The sequence below is a fragment of the Tamandua tetradactyla genome, chromosome 1, assembly GCF_023851605.1.
Source record: "Tamandua tetradactyla isolate mTamTet1 chromosome 1, mTamTet1.pri, whole genome shotgun sequence".
Lineage (NCBI taxonomy): Eukaryota > Metazoa > Chordata > Mammalia > Pilosa > Myrmecophagidae > Tamandua > Tamandua tetradactyla.
The window spans coordinates 52,332,513-52,353,263 of record NC_135327.1 but is presented as its reverse complement, the minus strand read 5'-3'; the positions used below and the strand labels follow the sequence as shown (position 1 = coordinate 52,353,263).

The window sequence follows — 20,751 nt, the reverse complement described above, 5'->3', positions numbered from 1 at the left end:
TAAATGCAGGCAACAAGAGACACAGCATTTTGTGAGGTCTAGTGTTTTAAACTCCACTGTGGAAAGAAATCTTTTTGGATACACAGAGATCAAAACCTTGACAGAAAAATGAACAATTTGACTGCTTTATTTTCATAAATGATTCCTAATATTTCTTCCTTTTCATATTACACAGTAAGCATCATGTGGTTATGTGTACACATGCTTACATAGTCTAATCCAGTTGCCAAGGGCATTTAGAAGATGAAATCCTTGCTATTCTCAGTCTATTTTTGCTTCCAATTTCTTCTATATGTATTTTACATTTAAATAAAGTACTTCTGCAAGACATATTGGAGAGGTTTTGTGAATAAATCCTGAGTTGGATCAAGAATTTGCAAACTAATTTCCTAAGATAACTTATGTAGACAGCTTAATTGAATACCATAAGTATGTGGAAACTTGAGTAGGACATGAGATTTTGTTGTTTGTCCAGAGTGATGCCCCCATAAATCCCAGAGTGATTTGAACAGTGAATAAAAAAGTATCTGCAAAGTTCCCTTTGGGGAATGCTGAGAAAGGGGGAAAATTCAACTTCCCCAAGTTGAATTCTTGATATTCTCACAAGCAGTGTGGCCAACCAAAGCAATAGGCTGAGCCCCCAGTCTTGGGATTTGTTCATATGAAACTTAACCCCACAAAGAATAGTCAAGCCTACTTAAAATTAGGCCTAAGGGTCACCCCCAAGAGAACCTCTTTTGTTGCTCAGATGTGGCCTCTCTCTCCAGCCAACACAACAAGCAAACTCACCACCCTTCCCCTGTCTACACGGGACATGACTCCCAGAGGTGTGGACCTTCTGGCAACGTGGGACAGAAATCCTAGAATGAGCTGAGACTCAGCATCAAGAGATCAAGAAAAACCCTAGAATGAGCTGAGACTCAGCATCAAGGGATTGAGAAAACCTTCTCGATGAAAAGGGGGAAGAGTGAAATGAGACAAAGTGTCAATGGCTGAGAGATTCCAAATAGAGTCGAGAAGTTATCCTGGAGATTATTCTTACGCATTAAGTAGATATCATCTTGTTAGTCAAGATGTAATGGAGAGGCTGGAGGGAACTGCCAGAAAATGTAGAGCTGTGTTCCAGTAGCCCTGTTTTTTGAAGATGATTGTATAATGATATAGCTTTCACAATGTGACTGTGTGATTGTGAAAACCTTGTGTCTGATGCTCCTTTTATCTACTGTATCAACAGATGAGTAGAACATATGGAATAAAAATAAATAATGGGGGAACAAAAAAAAAGAATTTACAAACTAGGTGATACACAACACTTTTGTTTTGTTCTGTTTTGTTTTTCTCTTTGTGTATTGGTTTAGACACACTTGGTTGGCTTTCTGGAAGTATGGAACAAAGCTTTCCAAGCCATGTTCCAGCATTTCTGGAGGGCAGAGAAATCACTCCATATACTCTCACTGGGGCTCATCCAGGCAAAGAGCTCTTACCTTGCAATAAGTTACTCTTTGGTAATAATCCAGGTTTAGAAGCATTTTCAGAAACTGTTTTGCAATAGGAGTTTGCCTGCCCTCTTTTTGTCCTGGGATGGCTGAGATCTGTCCATACCAAAAAAGTCACTAAATCTTTCTTAAATGGCTTTTGTCAAACAGGGAGGGTATGTATGGAACTTCTAGAACTCTCCACCCTGTTCCCAAGCTCCTCAGAAACATTCTGCAGCCACCCCAGGTCTATGTAGATAAAAGAAACTTCAATGAGATGATCAATAAGAGGATCCACTTCAGAGGTCTGCCCGAAGATGGTGGTATACACTGGGTTGGTGCTCCACCTGCATGCTTTTTTTGTAGGTTGGTGTGCCAAGCCCTCAGCTGTTGTGGGCATGGGTTGCCAATGCTGCACAACCTCACCCTGCTCCTACCCTGTAGATCCTGGTAGGATATGTTATGCTCACCCTTCTCCTCAGGTTCACCCTATAGACGATGACTGATATATTTGAGGGTGTGTAAGTACAGCTTCCTTGTCCCAATGGGGAACCATTGCTCCAAGCTCCCTAAGATCAGGCTGATCTAGATCCCAGATCTTTGCCTACCTTCTTCCCCTGCTCCCTTCTGCTTCACTCACCCTCTTACAGGTTTCTTTCAAGAGCCTTCCCTCAATAAATCACAGGCAGAAGAATCCTTTGACACCAGTAAGCCCAATTCAGGTCAAAGAACTAACATGGTAGCATTAGACCTCCGCATATATCAGGGCTACTTCTGAATTGAAAGGAGCCTGTTTGAAAAGACCTGCGGTGCTGAGTACTTGACCTTATCATTGTCAGGTAAGTAAAATTTCTCTTCAGCAGTGACTGGAATTTATGTTCCTAGACCCACACAGATGATTTAAAATTTAATTGCCCTGTGAACTACAAAATGGGCATTTTTAGAATTTTTTCTGTTGTATCTTTGTGGTATATTATCAAAGTTTATCAAACTGCAATTGGCAACTACATTTTTTGCCATTCAACACAGTCACAAACTCCAAAATAGAGTAAATCAGTGAAATCTTCATAAATTTCCTAGATTTAATAACTTTGTCTTGGGATTCTAGCATAGGGATCAGCATTTAATTTATAACCTATATTACAGAAAAATATAGCAAAGCAAAGTTTCCTGGGCCTGTTTAATCTCGTCAGTGGAATGTTAACACAAGCGGAGATTAGGAAACACTTTCTCAAATAAAATACCTCATTTCAATGTGGTACTGATAAGCAGAATATACAACATTAAATGATTTAATGTTGTATATTAAAAGTATGTGCAATTCTGCTAGGGGCTTGGTTCCCAAAGAATATTAAAAAAATCGGATCCTTTTCCCAAGGTTACCACAGTATATTGTGCTTGGGATATTGGGGGTGGGGCTGTAAGGATGAGCTCAGACATGCAGAAAACCTATAAGGAAATATCTGTGCACCATCCTGTCAATACATTGCAGAATGCAAGATACAGCTCTAGTAGTGCATTGAGCCAAGCACTTAGGGAATTCAGAGGAAAGCATCGTTAGGAGAGGAATACTATTTTTTTTTTCTTATTAAAGATGGATATTGCATACCTAAAATATTTCCACTAAATGACCTAGAGAGATAAACATTCATTATGAATGAGAATATCTCTGAGTCTTCATACAACTGATCATTTTGTGATAAACCTAACTTGGCTGCATGCCTTTCCCCCTTTTCCCTTCTCTCTACCCAACTCTTAAAGTCTGAAAGGCATCTTTGGTTTAGTAGATTTTTCAAAATGTTTGTGTTGTAACAAGTTCTGATTTGGGTCAAGCAATTCATAAAAATCAAAACTACCTCCAGAAATCAACTGGGTCCAGTTCATGGAAGCAACACAAATTTTGGCTGGTTCATGGTAGTCTCAGGTCTCCCAGGGTTGTTTCTAGCTTATGGCTATTACAAATAAAATTGCTATGAACATTTGTGTGCAAGTCTTTGTAAGGACATTTATTTTCATTTTTTTCTGGGTAAATACCTAGGGGTAGTGTGGCTGAATCAAATGGCAGGTGTATTTTAGCATTTTAAGAACTGATGATTGTGAAGTGTTTTTATGGTTTACATGCGCATCAGCAGTTTATGGGAGTTCCAGTTGTACTCCATCCTCACCATAACTTGGTACGAAGCAAGCTTTTAAATTTTAGCCATTTTAATAGATCGATAGTGGTATTTTGTTATGTTTAATTGGTATTTCCCTAGTGACTAATGATGTGGCACGTTTTCTTGTACTTGTTTGCCACTCAGATATGTTCTTCACTAAAGTGTCTGTTCAAATATTTTGCCAATTTTTGAAGGATAGTTTATTTTCTTACTTTCTGAGATTTTATGTTTTTTAAAGTATGTATATATTCTGGATACAAGTCCTTTTTTAGATATGTGATATGCAAATATTTTCTCCAAGTCTGTGGCTTGTCTTTTTATTCTCTTAACGTTGTCTTTCTAAGAGCAGAAGAATTTAACTTTTATGAAATCCAGTGATCAATTTGGTTTTTATAATAGATTGTGCTTTTGGTGTTGTATATATAAATATTTGCCTAATACGAATATTTTTTTTCTGTTTTCTTTTACAATTTACTTTTCAGTTTAGATTTTATACTTAGGTTTATGATTTGAGTTAATTTTTGCATATACTGTGATATATGGATTGAAATTGTTTGTGCGTGTGTGTATGTATTTTGTTGATAGATATCCAGTTATTCCAGCATCCTTTGTTAAAAAGACTACCCTTCCTCCATTGAAATGTCTTTTCCTTCTGTTGAAATTCAGTTTTCCATATATGTGCATATATTTCAGAACTCTCTTCTGTTCCACTGAACTGTTAGTCTTTCTTTATGCTAATACCACACTGCAGTGATTTATGTAGCTTTATAAAATGTCTTAAAATCAACTAATTTTAGTCTTGCATGTTTATTTTTTTCAAAGTTGTTTTGACTTTTATAGATTCTTCTCAGAACCCATATGTGTTTTAGAATCAGTTTGTCAATTTCTACAAAGAATTTTGGATTTTGATTGGGATTGTGTTGAGCAGAGATACAAAATTGAAGAAACTGCCTATCATACAAGTATTGAATCATCTGACCCATGAATACTGTATTCCTTTCCATTTATTTATTTCTATGATTTTTTCAGCAGTCTTCAGTGCACATTTTTTACATTTTAAAAAATGTATCCCTAAATATTTCATAATATTTGTGCTATTCTGTTTATTTCAGTTTCTCCTTATTTGTTGCTAGTACATAATGGAAGATTTAGAGATCCCTGAAGAAAAGATTAGTGATCTTTTTAGTGAGTGTTTCTTCTTCTCTGTTTGTTCACAGTGTTTCTTTTTCTCTGGTTTCTTTTCCGATTTTCTCTCTATAGTGGTTTTGAACAATTTGATTATGATGTGCCTTGGTGTAGTTTCCCTCATGTGCCTTGTACATGGGTTTCATCAAGATTCTTGGATAAGTGGGTCTATGATTTCCTAAGAGCTAATTTTGGAATTTTTCAAACATTATTTACTTAATTTTTCTTTTCTGCCAAATCCTTTGTTCAGGACACCAATTACTTTTATATTAGACCTCTCGAAAGGGTCTCCCAGCTTACTCATCCTCTGTCTGTTTTTTTGTTTCTTTTCTTTCTGTGTTGCATTTTGGATAGTTTCGATTGCTACGTATTCTGTTGAGCTCACTCATCTTTTCTTCTCTGATGTCTAAAGCTCCCATTAGTCTATACAGTACATATTCCATCTTACACATTGTAATTATTTCTAGAAGTTTGATTTGGAACTTCTAAAAAATATTTTCCATGATTCTGCTTAGCTTTTTGACATGTGAAATATAATAATATTTTTTATGTACTTATATTTTAATTATAAAATCTGTATGAGTTCTGGGCCAGTTTTGACTGGTCAATAATCTTATCATTATCTGTTGTGTTTTTCTGCTTATTTGAACATTTTTTTATTGGATGATCATCCATTGTGAATTTCACATTGTTAGATGTTGGGTATTTTCTATTGCACTAAATATTCTTTGAGCTTTATTCTGGAGTGCAGTTAAGTTACTTAGAAATAGTTTGGTCCTTCTGGGTTTTGCTTTTAAGATTCTTTAGAGATAGGGCCAGGGTTGTGCTCAGTCCACAGCCAATTATTTCCCTCTTCTGAGACAAAATCCTTCTGTGTCCTCTATCCAGTGCCCCATGACCCATGAACTTTCCCAGTCTGGCTGATGGGAATGGGTCACATTCAAACCTTATAAGAGTGCTGGCCATTGTGACCTCTAATCCTCATCTGTAATCCTTTCTTTCACCTGTGAGTTTCCTTCCATGCCTAGCCTGATCAGTCCTCAGGAGCATACTCAGTGGGAGCTCTCTATGGCTCTCTGCTCCAGTGTTCTTTCCTGTGAACACCAGCTGCCTTCATCAGTGTGTACTCTCAGCTCCATCTCCTCAAGTCAGGGAATCATGGGATTTGCCTGGATCTCTCCTTCCTACACAATGGCTGCCGACTCTCTAAGGCAATAGGCTGGACTAACCATGGAGCTCACCCCATTTCTTTATCATCTCTACGGGCTCATTGTCCTTTATCATTTGATGTTCTAGGTCTTGTGAACTGTTGTTTAATGTATTTTGGATCTTTTGTTGATGTTCTCATGGTTGTTTCAGACAGAAGGGTAGTTCTGGTCCCTGTTAGTCCAGTTTGCCTGGAAGCACAAGTAACTTGATTGATTTAGGAATTAGTGTATGGTTCATGGTGTGGTGAGCTAAGAAAGCCGTCTCCTAATTCTGCATTGTATCTAAGCTACTACGTTTACTAGCAAACCTGTTCATTTTATGATTAATGGTTGCTCTACCAATGTTTTTTTCCAACTAGCTCCTTTCCCTTTGCTAAAGAACAAATTGAAGTTACTCACTTCCTTTTGACTTTCATAGAGTTCTGCTATGTAGGCAACAGAAACATGAAAATAACCTTTCTTATTTGTAAGGAGCTTATTTGTACGTGTGAGTCACTCACTTTTTTGTACTCTGAATAGTTAAAATTGCATCTTCCAAATGGATTCTGTGATGTTGTTCAGACAGATTTTTTGTAAATTTACATCAAAGAAAGTTTTAAGGAAATGTTTGGCATAATTAAGACTCTTTTCCTTTCTTAACTTTTGAAAAAATTACATAAATTGCTAAATATTAAAGCAGGAAGTGTTTGTTTTCTTTGAGTCATATTTCCTCCGGTACTAAGTTTGGGAATGATTTAGCAGAATATAGTTTCAATATGATAAAACAGGGAAAAAAGGATACATTTCACCTGGACTTACTGGTAATGTAGACATCAGTCAATAAGTAAGAATATCCTCTGTTGGAGTGAAAAACAGGATTAAACCTATGCCTGAATATTCGAAAAGGTATATTTTTCTTACATTGACTTAGATTTGAATACAGAAATTTATCTCTGTGCCTCAATTTCTACAAAGCAGAGTGTATGTTGTGTACATTTTATTCTGTTCATTTCTTTAGTAATTTTAATTACATAGGGACAAAAGTGATAGCATTGTCACGGTAGAGAGTTCAAACAGCTCAGATAAAATAAAGTTCATTTCTACCCTATATATCACCCATCTTTCAGTAATTTCTCAAAGTTTCTGGTCCATCAAGGACACCCTTTCTTTTCTCACTTTGATGGTAACTGGTGATAAAACTGTACTTTGATTATATAGGAACATATTCTGGACAAGATATGTCTTACATTGCTGTAGTGGAAAAAAATTCCTCCATTCATTACAATATTTTAAACAATATTGTATTCTAAATATGTGAACATTTTCTTTCATTTCAGAAGCTAGCATGCTCTTTAATCAGAAAAAAAAAAGCAGACTTCCAGAGGAAATGCAGTACTTTCAGAGCTCAAAGAGGAAAGAAAATGGACTTTGCTCAGCTGTGTGTTTTTAAAATGTGTCAGAATACTCACCTTGTGTGCATATTCCCACTTCTTATTACACAAAAAAGTTCTGTAATTCTTTTCTCTGAAGCTTTTTTTTTTTTCATACTCGGAGATCTATGTCTGATCTTTTTTCTGAAAATTTTACAGAGAAAAGAGATGAAACCATGAGCAAGAGAATTGCAACAACATTGAACGGATAGCGTATACATTTACTGGGCACTTAATGTAGCTAGTCGCATTTTAAGCCCTTCGCTTGTATAAACTCATTCAAACCTCATATAATCCTGTGGAGTAAGTGTTATCATTACTTTTGTTTTACACTTAAGGAAGCAAAGGCTTTGAGAGATTAAAACCAGGGTTCTACAGTCAGTGAGTGTGGGGTCAAAATGCGAACTTGGACATAATGGCTTCAGAGCCTGCACTTTCAGTTCAGCTGGTGTTGGAACAGGACAAATATCAATTTAATTTAGTAATCTTACAATACTTCTGGCTCTACTTGACCTAGCTTTACCTACCTTTCTCATTTAATTGCCCTCCTGACAACTCTGCTCCTTCTTATTTAATCACCCCACTGGCATACTCAATACTCAACCCTTTTTCTCAACTCAGGACATTTGTACTTGTTACTTCATTTTCTCTGCGATTTTTCCAGAACTTCCCAACTCAGCTCAGTTGTCACCTCCTGGGAGCCCCCTCTCTTATTTCCCTATTTAAAGTAATATAGGATTCTTCCCCCAAATCCATTCTCAGGGTATCATGTTTTGTTTTATTCAGAACACTTATCTGATTATCTTATGTATCCTTTAGGCTTTTCTCCTTGTGTTCTGCCTGCCTTCTGAAGGATGTAAGCCCAAACAGAGCATAGGCTTTGCCTTTTTATTTTCTCTTTTATCCTCAAAGCCTAGTGTTGTTCCTGGCACATAATAAATGCTCAGTGTGAATGAATGAAAGGCGTCTGTTTTATACTGGAGCAAAGACATGTCCCAAACTTATAATATCTAAAGAGAATTCACTCTCTAAAATATAGGGTAATTCATGTGCATCTCTACTTTGCAATGATTAATAATTAGAGATTTCTCAGTTCTCTCTCTCTAGTGGGTCTCTTAAGAAATGGTGATGGGCATGGCCAATAGGTCCCACCTTAAAGTCTCCTGGTGCAGGTAGATTTTCTTCCCAGGTTAGATTTTGGCATGGCTTGGTTAAGAAGGTTCTTAAGTGCTATCTACTATTAGCGTAACTTAGAAATCAGGTCAGGAAAAAACTGGCAGAGCAGACCTAAGTTAATACTTGAATCAAATTGACCTCTATTCCACAAACTACAGTATTTTTTCAATGTTAAATCTAGTACCAAAACCCTCATATTTCTATTGATGCTATAAATATTAGCCTTCTTGATCATTGTTAGAATAAACACTAAGGTATAATTTTCTCATTTTATGGTTGGAAGAACTGAGCCAAATAAGTCAAAAGACTTGCATAAATAAAAGCCATCCTATAAGAGGGCTCTGTGTATTGGATATGAACTACTTTGACTTCATTAGACGCCTACATGTTATAAAAACTTTATTTTAAAATCAGTTTTGGTTAACATTAAATCGATTATTTGATTTGAAGACTGTGACTGCAGTAAATGTCATATATAATATATGCAAGTCTGATAATTATAAATTAGGTGTGCTAATAATGTTAATTGTTTGGAGAAAAAGTTTAAACAATTTTTTATTTAAGCTTATTTATGTATTTTTTTTGAAAGTATAAATCAAATCTATATCTCATTGCATGTATGCAATTAGGTATATAACTGCTGCCCAATAAATTCATAGCAATATGTTTGGATTTTTTAATTTTTTTTAATGCATTGTTGAATTTTTGAAATCTGATGTTTGTAACTGACCTTTAAAATGTTATGTGGAGATTTAGGGAAATACTGTCTGTCTAAAAGTAATTTTGGAAAGTAATTCAGAAGATAATATTTTGAATACGGTTCTGCCAACAATTATTAAATGTGTTTTGAGTAGAAAATTGCTGTCCAAATTACCCATCTCATCCTTGGCATTTTCTGTAAAACAAGACAAATATCTTTTAGTTTGTGAAGGCTGTTCACAACAGTTACAGGTCAATTAATTATAGAAGATCTAACCATGCATTTGACTTTGAAATGGATAAGTTATGGCTTCTGGATTATAGTTTTAGATTTTTTGTATAGATCCAAAGCATTACTTTGACTTACTGATGATGAAAGATGATTATCTCTGTGAATGAACAAAATACATTAAGCTTAATAAGATTTTTTTCTAGATAAGGGTACAGAATAGGGTTTTGAATGAATAAATTATGGATAGTATATCAGAATTCCTCATGAATTCTTTAAATCTGTTAATACCTAATGCGCAGGCTCATTAACTACAGAAACTTCACCTTATTCATTAAGGAATGTTTCTCGTAATCTCCGTATTAATTTGCTTCTTGAGTGCATAATTTTATTTCTCACAAATACTTCAGGTTGTCTTTTTTTTTTTATACAACAAGACTTTCTGAAGGCCTTCTTATTCCTTGGTCACTATTTTTTAGGAACATAGTAATGACAGCAATGAAAATCTATTACTATGGTCAATTATATGCCAATAATTGAAATAGGCATTGTATATGCATTATTTTATATAATTTTCAGAATAAATCCATGATGCAGTTTCACGTATTCATTCTGCATATATTCATTGGGCAGCTAATAAGTGTGAACTCTCCTAATAGCTTGATGTACAGTGGTAAACTAAAATGCGGTAGCCAAGAGTCCCTACCCTCATGGATATTACTTAACTTGAGGAAGAAGCATACTCTAAAGATGATGGTTTAAAGAAAACGTCATGCTCTAATAGAAATTAACCCATGGATAGTGTGTCAGTTGGCTTTTTCTGCATAACAAATGACCACTAAACTTAGTAACTTAAGACAACCCTTTAGTAGGTCATGTTTTGTGGGCTGCGATTTGGACCAGGCACAGCTGGATGGTTCTGCTGCTCTAAGTTAGGCTCAGCTTACCTTAGATGGAGTACCGTATGGTGTGCTGTGAGCTGCCCCGTCAGAGATGACTTGTTCCTTCTCGATGTGGTGTCTCATGCTCCTGCAGTTGAGCCCAGACGTTTTCACAAGGTGGTGGTGGGAGGGGTACCGAGTGCATCAGGGGTCACTGGGGAAGCAAACTTTCTAGCCCTTTGTTTCTCTGAGTATATGCCATATAAAAATTGACCAGATTATCTTCACATCTTCCCTGAATCACTTGTCAAGGTTGCAAATTCATGGAAAACTATAACCCATTTTACTGATGGAATGATATAGCCAAGTCTTTTGGAGTCTATCCTCATGCCAAGATATCTGTTTGTCTAATTGTGAACCAATATGCAATTTTCATTCAGAGAATAACTACTTTACATTCAATTACTATGGACTCCCTAGAGAGTAAGAATGGTAACAGTTTAAGTACTTACTCCTGGAATACTTCAAGTTAGGGCCAAGAAAACACACACACACACACACAATAATTCTGAGATAATTCAAGTATTGTTTCTTCATAGTATGCTCCTGATTCTTTCTTTTATGCTTTTCATGAAAAGATGCCTTCTTATATAGTCGTCTGGATCTTTGAACACCAAAGCATATATTAAATAAAGCTTGAATAGGAATTACATTTCAGGAAGACAAATATCTATATATATTGTTTCCATTAGGAAGTTAGAAGACTATACAGAATCAATGCCAAATACTTTGTAGTAGATGTTCACTTAAGTGGTAAAAGAGGTTATAGAGCAGAGAGCCATATTTCCTTACACTGATCAACAAAATTGAAGATATTTTGTTTGTTATTTAAATTCATATAACCTTGTTTTATTTTTGGCATGTATGCCAATAAATGACTAGCTCCATAACTGTCTCTCCTCCTTTAATTTCTTAAGTCTTCACAGGATGTACTCACATCACATGTATTTGCCATTTGCATTAGTTCTCTTAAATGTGCATAAAAAGTGCCACCAACTGTTCGTGTAGCATGACAGAAGTGTAAAGAAGGGTCTTCTCCCTGTCTTCTGTCCTTTGTTCCATTCCCCAACCAGCCCAAGTCCGTAATGTGTGTTTTCTTGTGAAGATTTCTGAGATACTCTAACAGTTCACATCCACACATACCACTTGGTAGACCTGAGAGTGATATTTAGTTATCCTTTTTCCTCCTTACTTTCTTCCAGCTGCGCAGGAAGAGACCCCTATGTTATCATGGGCAAACCAGACAGAAGCCAGGTCCAATCATGGTCTGGAACAGAAAATGCCTTTTCCACTACTAAATGGTTTTGCCCTCTGCTAAACCAAATAACTCGGCACAGTTTCTAACTCCAAATTCACTTCTGCACTTCTTGTTTCTTTTGTAATGGCTCCCTCCTCAGCTGTTAGCCCAAATGAGGAGATAGTATGTTGTACGGGAGTTTGGTCATCCCCAGGTGCCCAGCACAGGGCCTCAGGCATGGTGGACACTCAGTGCACACTTGTTGAAGACAAGCCCTTTGCAATGGAAGCAGAGGACCAGGGCAGTGGGGTCCATCCAGGCCACCTCTACTGAGCCTTCCTAGGAGAGCCTGCTGGATTCTAATCCATCTCCTGAAGCCGCCCTCTGGAGAGAAGTTCTACCAGCTTGCTGCATAGTCTGCCCTGACCTACTGGGCTTGCAGGCTGGCTCTTCTAGATTTTCAGGCTGCATGATGCAAAATGACTATGTCTCAGCCGTCTGTCCCAGCTTTTCTTCTTTCTGTATTCTTGTTTCTTTTCCCTCTTCTTTTCCATATGTTTTGCTCTCACTTAACCCTAAAAATATAGTTTAACCTATAAGTCACCAGAAACAAGAACAACGAACAGTTGAGAGTCTTCTGAAATACTTGGTTCCTAAAGTATACTGAAAGGACAAAGAAAGACTGACATTTCTAATATTGCCGCTGTGGCGTTGATAAATGGGCAGCATGCTCTTTTATAGCTGTTCACTTAAGAGGAAAGATGTTGGACAGTTCTTAGTGTGAAAAAGAAACAAACTTTTCCTCAAGAGGGGCATTGGCAATGCTTTTTCTCCTGCACCTCTGGCAATGGATCTACCAGGATCATTTGCTTTTCTTGAATCCATTGCCTCCTCTGTGACTAGGCAGGGAATGTTCTTTAGACTCAGCAGTTTGCTCCATCTCAAGTCACTGTGACTAATAGGGAAGCATGGGCTGGGGTACAGGGAATGGATATTGGTTTTAGTTACCCTGCCAAAGACATTTTGAATTAATGCAGTTGGTGAATAAAGCAGCAATCAAATGTTTATGCCCTTCTCCCACTAGGGGAGGGAAAAGAGTAGAATGAGTACAGAAAAAGAGTCTACATATCTATTTACTTGTTTGTTTCAAAAATAAATTGAAAAGCCCCTAAAATCTTTACAGTGACAAATTTCTCTTTACTGGGTGAACAAGTGATATGCTCCAACAAAGGCACAAAATATACCCTGTTTTGCTAGAGTTAGGAAGGATAATTCTCAGAAATTGTTAAATTTCTCAGTGGGATTAAATCTTCTTCAAGAGACCGCTGGAAATTTCAGCATTTAAAAAGGGGGTGGGGGGTGGCTTGGCTCAAATCCAGAGATACAGAAAATACAGAAGCAATCTCTAGGAGCTTGTAATTATGTCACATCTGTTTGGAGAAACAAGTTAGTCTTTAAGGGGGGGAATGGAAATACAATTTAATTAAAGGAGGGTTAGATTACATGCAAATTACTTGCTATTATTATTGGAGAACTCTGTCAAAATGGACAACTGGGAAAGCTCTGTTCTCCATGTTTCTTGACGGTATAACTCATGGCGTAGCTGGAGAATTTAACTTGCTCCTTTAGATGTAAATTTTAACCCTGATGGTTAGACAGGTCTGGGCATTTTCCTGGTTTATGTCCCTTCTTCCTTTCTTACTTCTCACTTTCCTTTGTAACTTGACTTAATGTTTAACACTCAAGCCAATGCAGAATTATCTGTTTTCTTTTAGTTGCTTTCTTTGGTTTGCAAGAATTTTAGAAGCAATCATTGGCCTTAAAAAGTAAAGCTTAGTTTTTAAAAATGTTTTATTACAGAGTGGGCCATGGTGGCTCAGCAGGCGGAGTTCTCGCCTGCTGTGCCAGAGACCCGGATTTGGTTCCCGGTCCCTGCCCATGCCCAAAAAATTTTATTGCAATCTTGCCAATAATTCTAACTCCGTGTTTCTAGTCTGTTGACTTGAACCTAATTCAAATGAACATCCTTTTTTAAGAAGAAGACTTTTCCCAGTTTTGTCAATGGGCAATTAAAAGGTTTTGTAGCCAACTCATTCATTTTCAAATGTCAAATCACCTCTATGAATCTTTGTGATGGTTTTCCCTAAATTGAACATAGAAATTCCACATTTTCACATGCCAAACTGCTCCATAAATATTGAACTTGGAAATTACACATTTTAATTAGTCAAAGCACATCTTAGGAAAAATCAGAGCTTTAATGAAATTATGACCATAGATGTGTTTAAAAGGCCACCATGTCCATTGTAAATGAATTTTCATGTGCTGACTGATTATTTATAGGATGAATTGCCAAAGAAAACAGAATTCAAAGAATCCATCTAATTGATCACAACTAATCGAAATATTTTTCCATAAGCTTAGGTTAGTTAGACGAAGGACCCTTCATCCCAGTTAATCATTGGCTGAAAAATGATTTGTTTAAAAAATTTATCACAGATTTTCATATTTAATAAGATATTAAATTTTTATTTTTAAAAATAGCTTTGATGGAACTATTACGTGGCTCTAATAACAAAATAAAAAGTATTTCTTAGTCAAAGACTTTATCTTCGGAATTATCATGGTTTGTACAATAATTTGAATGGTCATGTTGTTCATACTCGGTAGAAATTTGTTGATTTCAATAAATTGGAGGCTGCTAGGTGGCTATCAGGATCTGAGGAACAATACTGTGATCAGAAGTAACAGCTGCCAAAGAGCAAAGGAATTAGCAAGTTCTGAACCCTTTTTGGATTGTGAGAGTTTTAGGAAATACGTGTCTCCACATGCCACAGTCAGCAGTAACCAGGATCATAGTCAGGGTAGAATGGGAAAGTTGTAAGTCTGTATCCATCTAGAAGACAAGCATTCACCAACTAAAGATTCATGCCAAGAAGCAGGATCAATACGTGTCAGAGAAGTATCAAGTTTGTAATGCAGGGAGATGAACATTTGCAAAATTTAAGTGGTAGGCCAGAGCTGCTTCACAGAGAGGTGGAGGCAGGGGACAGGTTTATAAATTTGTTACCAAGGAAGAGATTGATGCCATAAAATTGAGTAGAGAAGTTGATGCAGCAGTGTTAAAGAAGGCAAGAACATAGCACTTGAAAATAAATGTTTTAATTAGATGTGCTGTTTTAAAGCCATGAGATAAATATAACCTAAGAGGAATGTGACATGAAAAAAATGCATTATCATCAACCATTATTGGGATCATAATATGTCTTTCTTCCTAATAATGAAAATTCAGTAGTATCTCCACAACTGTTTTGAAATAAACCAACAAATATTTTCTTTCTGGGAGAAGTAGTTTATTACAGTCATTATTAAGAATAGCCAGGGAAGGATGCTTATAAAAAGCAACCAACTTAGTTGTTCTGTTAGTCATGAATTTTATTTCATTTTTTACTGGTATTCAGGGATGACCACTCCCTGTACTTCACTGTTGATATATGTCATTGCCTAAGCCATATTATTTTTTTAATTATATTTTTTTTCCTTTAAGACCAATACAAACACTTTAATCCGCTAACCCTTCTGAAGTAGTAGCAGTTCAATATTAAAATTTGACCAGTATCAGTAAAACACTGGTCTTTGCACTGCTGCAGAGGGAAAATCACAGAAGTCCCCATGCCAGTGCCTGGCTACACAAGAGCAATGGCCCTTCCTTCACAGGGCTTCCAAAATACATTTCATAGGAGAGTAAACCAATCCTTGTAAGACAACTAGGAAATGAAGTCATTATTTTCAGCTGATGCGTTAGAAGTTCTTGAACACATTTTCTATGGCTTTGGAAATATATACAAATTCAAATGAAAAATTCTTCAATGAGATCTGGTCATTCTGGAAGAGAAAGCAAGTCGATGTTTGTCTTTTGTTTGTATTCTAAGAGAAATCCAGTTATGATTATTTGTCAAACTAAAACCTTCTCTATGCCTATAAATACAATGAAGAGAAAATGAAGAGCATACATGTAAGTTGATGAATCTAAAGCTGTTTTAGTGTTTCAACTATGGCAACATCTAGTAAAGACACTGTCATAAACAAAAGCCATTTAAGATATGAAAATAATTACTTTGACAATTAAAGCTATTGAGGTGACTACCATCAAGGCTTCCTTCTGAAGGATCAGAAATAATTGTCCATTTTCCAAGAGAATACTTAATATTGTATTGCTCTATTAGGCCATTAAGTGATCATGGAGGCATGAAAAGACATTGGTAATTAAACTTCAATGAGGTTATTTCTAAAGGAGAGCATTTTGCCATGCATTCCCCTAAACGTTTTTTTTTTTCAGATTGAACAACGATTATTTTAAATAGAGGCAGAAAAAATTTTAATATTGCAAAATTTCAATCCATATGCCAATGCTGTTGGTCGAAGGACTTCAGCTTGAGTAATAAGATCTTAGATTAAAAGAAATTTAAGCTCACTGACACTGATTAGCTTATAATAATAACAAAACAAACAGACAACACATGGGAGACAAAATTTGGAAGCTAGGGCACAAAATATTGCTGTCTAGAAGGTGGTGGAAGCTTCAATATATCCAGCTCTGAAAGAACAGCTCCATCCTTTGAACAGTATTACCAGTTATTTAGTCTTTCTGTTTTAAACTGACTGTAACAATAGCCCTTCAATTAGAGAGCTGTTTCATTAATAGCATCTGCTTTATTAGAGCAGCAGTTTTATTAAACTAATAACTATTAGCATGAAGACACCATTACTGTAAATTGTGTTTATAATTATGGCACTACATATATTCAGGCTTCACAAAATTATTAGAAATAATCAATGACCTAATCATTGACCTCTCTTATAACTTTCCTTCTATTACCTAGACTCTGAATTTGTATCAGAACATGCAAGCTCTTTCTATATAGCTGTTTTTCTATTCAATTATTCAAATTGACACGTAGTCTGCCCAGAAACTTATATTACCAGCTCAGAGAGTAGTTAATTAGAACTTCCTTTCCAATTTCTACTTCCCACAGTCTAGTTTCGTACAATATTTATTGCCTCATCAAAAGTAATTTACTATCTAGTCTTGCATGACTTTGAAGGAGACACAGTATAAAGAACTCCTTGTGTTAACCGTTGATACCTCACAAACAACCCGATGTGCTTTGGCTTAAACCCTCAGCCATTTATTATTACTGTGTTCAAATCTCCACTTGGCTCAACCAGGCAGCTTAGGCGAGGTGACACCACTCCATATGCATCTCAGGCTCCTTTCTGAAGCACCTGCTCTTCTCATGACCGTGGCCAAGCTCACGCAGGCTCAGCACATTTCAAGCCTCTGCTGCATCCCATCTACTCACATTCCATTGGCCCAGACAGTCATATGATTGAGCCCAAAGTCTTGCTGCTTTCCCACAATGAGGCCAAAGCAAGTAACAAGACCAACCCATCAACGGAACAGAGAGTTATGATCTTTCCGTGGAAGTGAAGGAGAATAAGTGCTAACCTATCAGAGACAATTCCCATTTTATACATGTAAGTAAAAACAATTTATAAAATATGAGGTTTCTTTTTCTTCTGGAACATGCCAAATAGCCATAGCTATATTTAGCCACATTAGAAATATTGGTATTGCTCTATTTTTTTAAGATGCTGAGGTTTTTATAGAAAGTGAGAAATGCAATGTAATCCACATATACATTGTTCTTTTCAGTTTGATGCTGTATACTACAAGTCACATGTGACGATTTCAAATCCCTAAAAGTCTAGTGACAAAAGTTATAGATAAGATAGATGGAGTTGAGTCGTGGGAAGGACACTTATTCCACCAATTTACATTCGTCAAAGGATGTTATGGAGGTACATGCAGATGAATCCAACACAGTCCCAGGCTTCACAGTCCTTGTAAGGCTTATATATTATAAATTACAAACAGGCTAGGACACATTCAATATAAAATGATAAATCCTATGAGCTACTGTATGACAGTTTCTCACAGGAATTGAGCTTAACCATCAGACAGAAGCTGGGTGCTAGACCTGAATCTTGAGGGATGAAACAGAAAATCTGCAGGAAGAAGAAGAGTTAGAAGAGAGATGGCATCATACTGTATTGGGGGAGGTACAGCGGATGTGTAGAAGAGTTGTGTGTGTCTGATTCCTTCTCCCTAACTCTCTGTAACCTAGGGTGCAAGATACCGAGGAAGTCCATCAGGTAAACCTGGAGCCTACTGAAGACGCAGGAATGTGGAAAGTATGAATCAGAAGTAGTTGTTCTAGGAGACACTGTCCACATTTGAAACTGAAACCAAGCCAGGTTGATCATACAATAATCTTCAGCAGAGCCACTCAGACCTGACACTCAGCAAAACATTACCTTTCTCTGAGTGGCATTAGTTTGATTTAGGGTAGAAGGAAATGTAGAAAGAGGTTCCTGTTATCCATGTGTAGCAGATGCAGCTAAATGCACCAACATTCCAATTCTCTCATCTTGTCCTGGGTACACATTAGTTTGCACTTCCCAGCCACCCTTACAGTTAGGCACGGCCACGAACCGAGCTCTGGTGCATGGAATGTATGTAAAAGTGGTGTGTATCACTTCTAGTCCTGGCTCATCTTGTGATGAACGAATGGAGATTCCAAGACCTAGAGGAGCCAGAGGTGCAAGATGGAAGGAATTTTCAGGGAACCTGGATGACCATATGGAGATGAGAACCACCCCTTCCTAACCTGCATTGGACTGGAATGTGGGCCTGTGCCCCTTAGATTTCACAGTTACTTCTTAGCATTATTTACTGACACTGACTTAAAAACCAGAAATATTGAGTTTAATTTTTACCTCCTTCTCTCTTCCTACATCAGGAATACCATATTTTTATGAATGAAGAACTTTCTCATAGCTCGCACAGGAGCCTTTCCCAGAGGTGGGATGTAGGATAGGATTGAAGAAAGAAAACCAACTGGAGTATAAATGGCAAGTGGAGATTAGGAATCATGAGGTTCCATCTCCACTCCTTGCTGATAGAACAGTTAATGTCCTTCTTACAGTGTTGGATTTTAGGTTCTTGTCAGTTTCAGAAGGAGAGTTCATTCATTTATTCATATATTTGTCCAGTAAATATTTATTGAGCACAAATGCCTTGTGCCAAGCAATATACCTTTGGAGGTTGCAAACATAAATATAACGAAGAAAAAATAGATAATGCAAGAGTGCATTTACTATGGAGGGTAAGGAGAAACCAATGAGAGGAGCAGATAAGGAAAATCTCTGAAGAAGGGACTTTGAGCTGAGATTTGAAAGAAGGGTAGAAATAAACAAGTGTACCAGGTTAGGGAGGAGTATGAAGGGCAGGAACAAACAAAACAAAATTTAAAAGCGTCATCAATAATAATAAAGCCATCTTCACCCTTGTACCCACCCTCCCAGTGATGACTGAAGATTTAGTTAGGGCACTGTTCTGAGGTATCACAATGTATTCTAATCATTGGCTCCATTTTGTGTAATTGCCTGGTTTTAATAGGGTAAATAAAGGCAGTAGACACACTAGGGGCCTAATAAGGAACTTTGCAGTGTAGCTGAGAAATTGTAAGAAACAACCACCAAAATCATATGCAAATGTCACTACAAGACAGTACATTTGTGTCTTGCTCTCTCCCCAGAAAACTGCATATGTGGAAAATAAATTTTCTTTGTCTGTACTCTCATTTAGCTCAATGAGTTTTTTAAGCTTGGATTTTTGAATGCAACTTTATTGAGATATATTCACATACCATATAATCATCCAAAGTGGTTGATCACCATCAGTGGTTCACAATGTCATCGTATCTTTGTGCATTCATCAACACAATCAATTTTTAAACATTTTTATTATCCAAAAAAATACATGAGTAAAAATAAAAATGAAAAAGAATACCCAAAATATCCCATGTCTGTTATTCTCCCCCTGTTATTTATTTATTTTTTGTCCTTATTTTTTTACTCATCTTTTCAGACACTGGATAAAGGGAGTGTCAGCCACAAGGTTTTCACAATCACATGGTCAAACCATAAAAGCCATATATAGACGTTTATACAGATGTCTTCAAGAATCAGAGCTACTGGTATAGTTTGACATTTTCAGGTGTTTCCTTTTAGCAATTCTAATCCACTAAAAACTAAAAAGGGATATCTATATAATACATAAAAATAACTTCCAGAGTGACCTCTTGACTCTATTTGAAATCTCTCAGCCACTGAAACTTTATTTTGTTTCATTTCTTTTCCTCCTTTTGGACAAGAAGGCTTTCTCAATCCATGTTGCTGGTCCAGGCTCATCCCTGGCAGTCATGTCCTACGTATGGAGGAGGGTAGTGAATTTACTTGCCTAGTGGGCTTCAAGAGAGAGGCCACATCTGAAGCTCAATGATTTTAAGGCACTTAAAATCAGTCTACTAGTTAGGACATCATTCATTGCCTCCTGAAGAATGCTTAGTTCTCAAGTTACTTTTTGGGTGTTTCCTGAACCCTAATGTGAACAATCACTTGATGCATTTCTGTGTCAGGACCGCCTGGTTCAGCCTATTTAATAGATGGTTTGCTTTTAAAATCTGACTGCTTAGAGTTCCAGGTTTTGGTCAAGAGGGAATTCAGGCTTTCTCAAAAACCTAGCAAGCATAAAGAAAAGTTACTTAGAAAATCACAGTTAGGTGACGGTGTGAGAAGAAAAGTTCCTTTAGGGGCCATTTAAAAAACTCTGGGTGGATAATCTTGATTTTTATATTTCCAGAGACAACACTGCCAAAAGTTCTTCGTGTGCCCAATACTTGAAGGAGTTTATTTTAGAATTTCATCTTAGGAATTTTAGAACTCTTCATAGGTTAATTTAAAGGTAGCACCCTTGTTATTGCAACTTCCACTATAATCAATATCTAAAGTTTGAACCAGGTGGTGGGATGAAGACTTGAGTTTGCATAAATCATAAAACCATACTGAACTCTTTGTCTAACTATTCTGCCAACTACCCATGCCCAACTGGTTTGCTCTGTGTCAGCCTCC

The 20,751-nt window shown here is 36.7% G+C and overlaps 1 protein-coding gene across 3 annotated transcripts in view; it reads left to right on the top strand.

The window, feature by feature from the left end:
• The window catches only part of PLCB1 (phospholipase C beta 1), a 706,046-nt gene that overhangs the window by 329,203 nt on the left and 356,092 nt on the right, over nt 1-20,751 (top strand). The gene's annotated exons all lie outside the window — the stretch shown is intronic.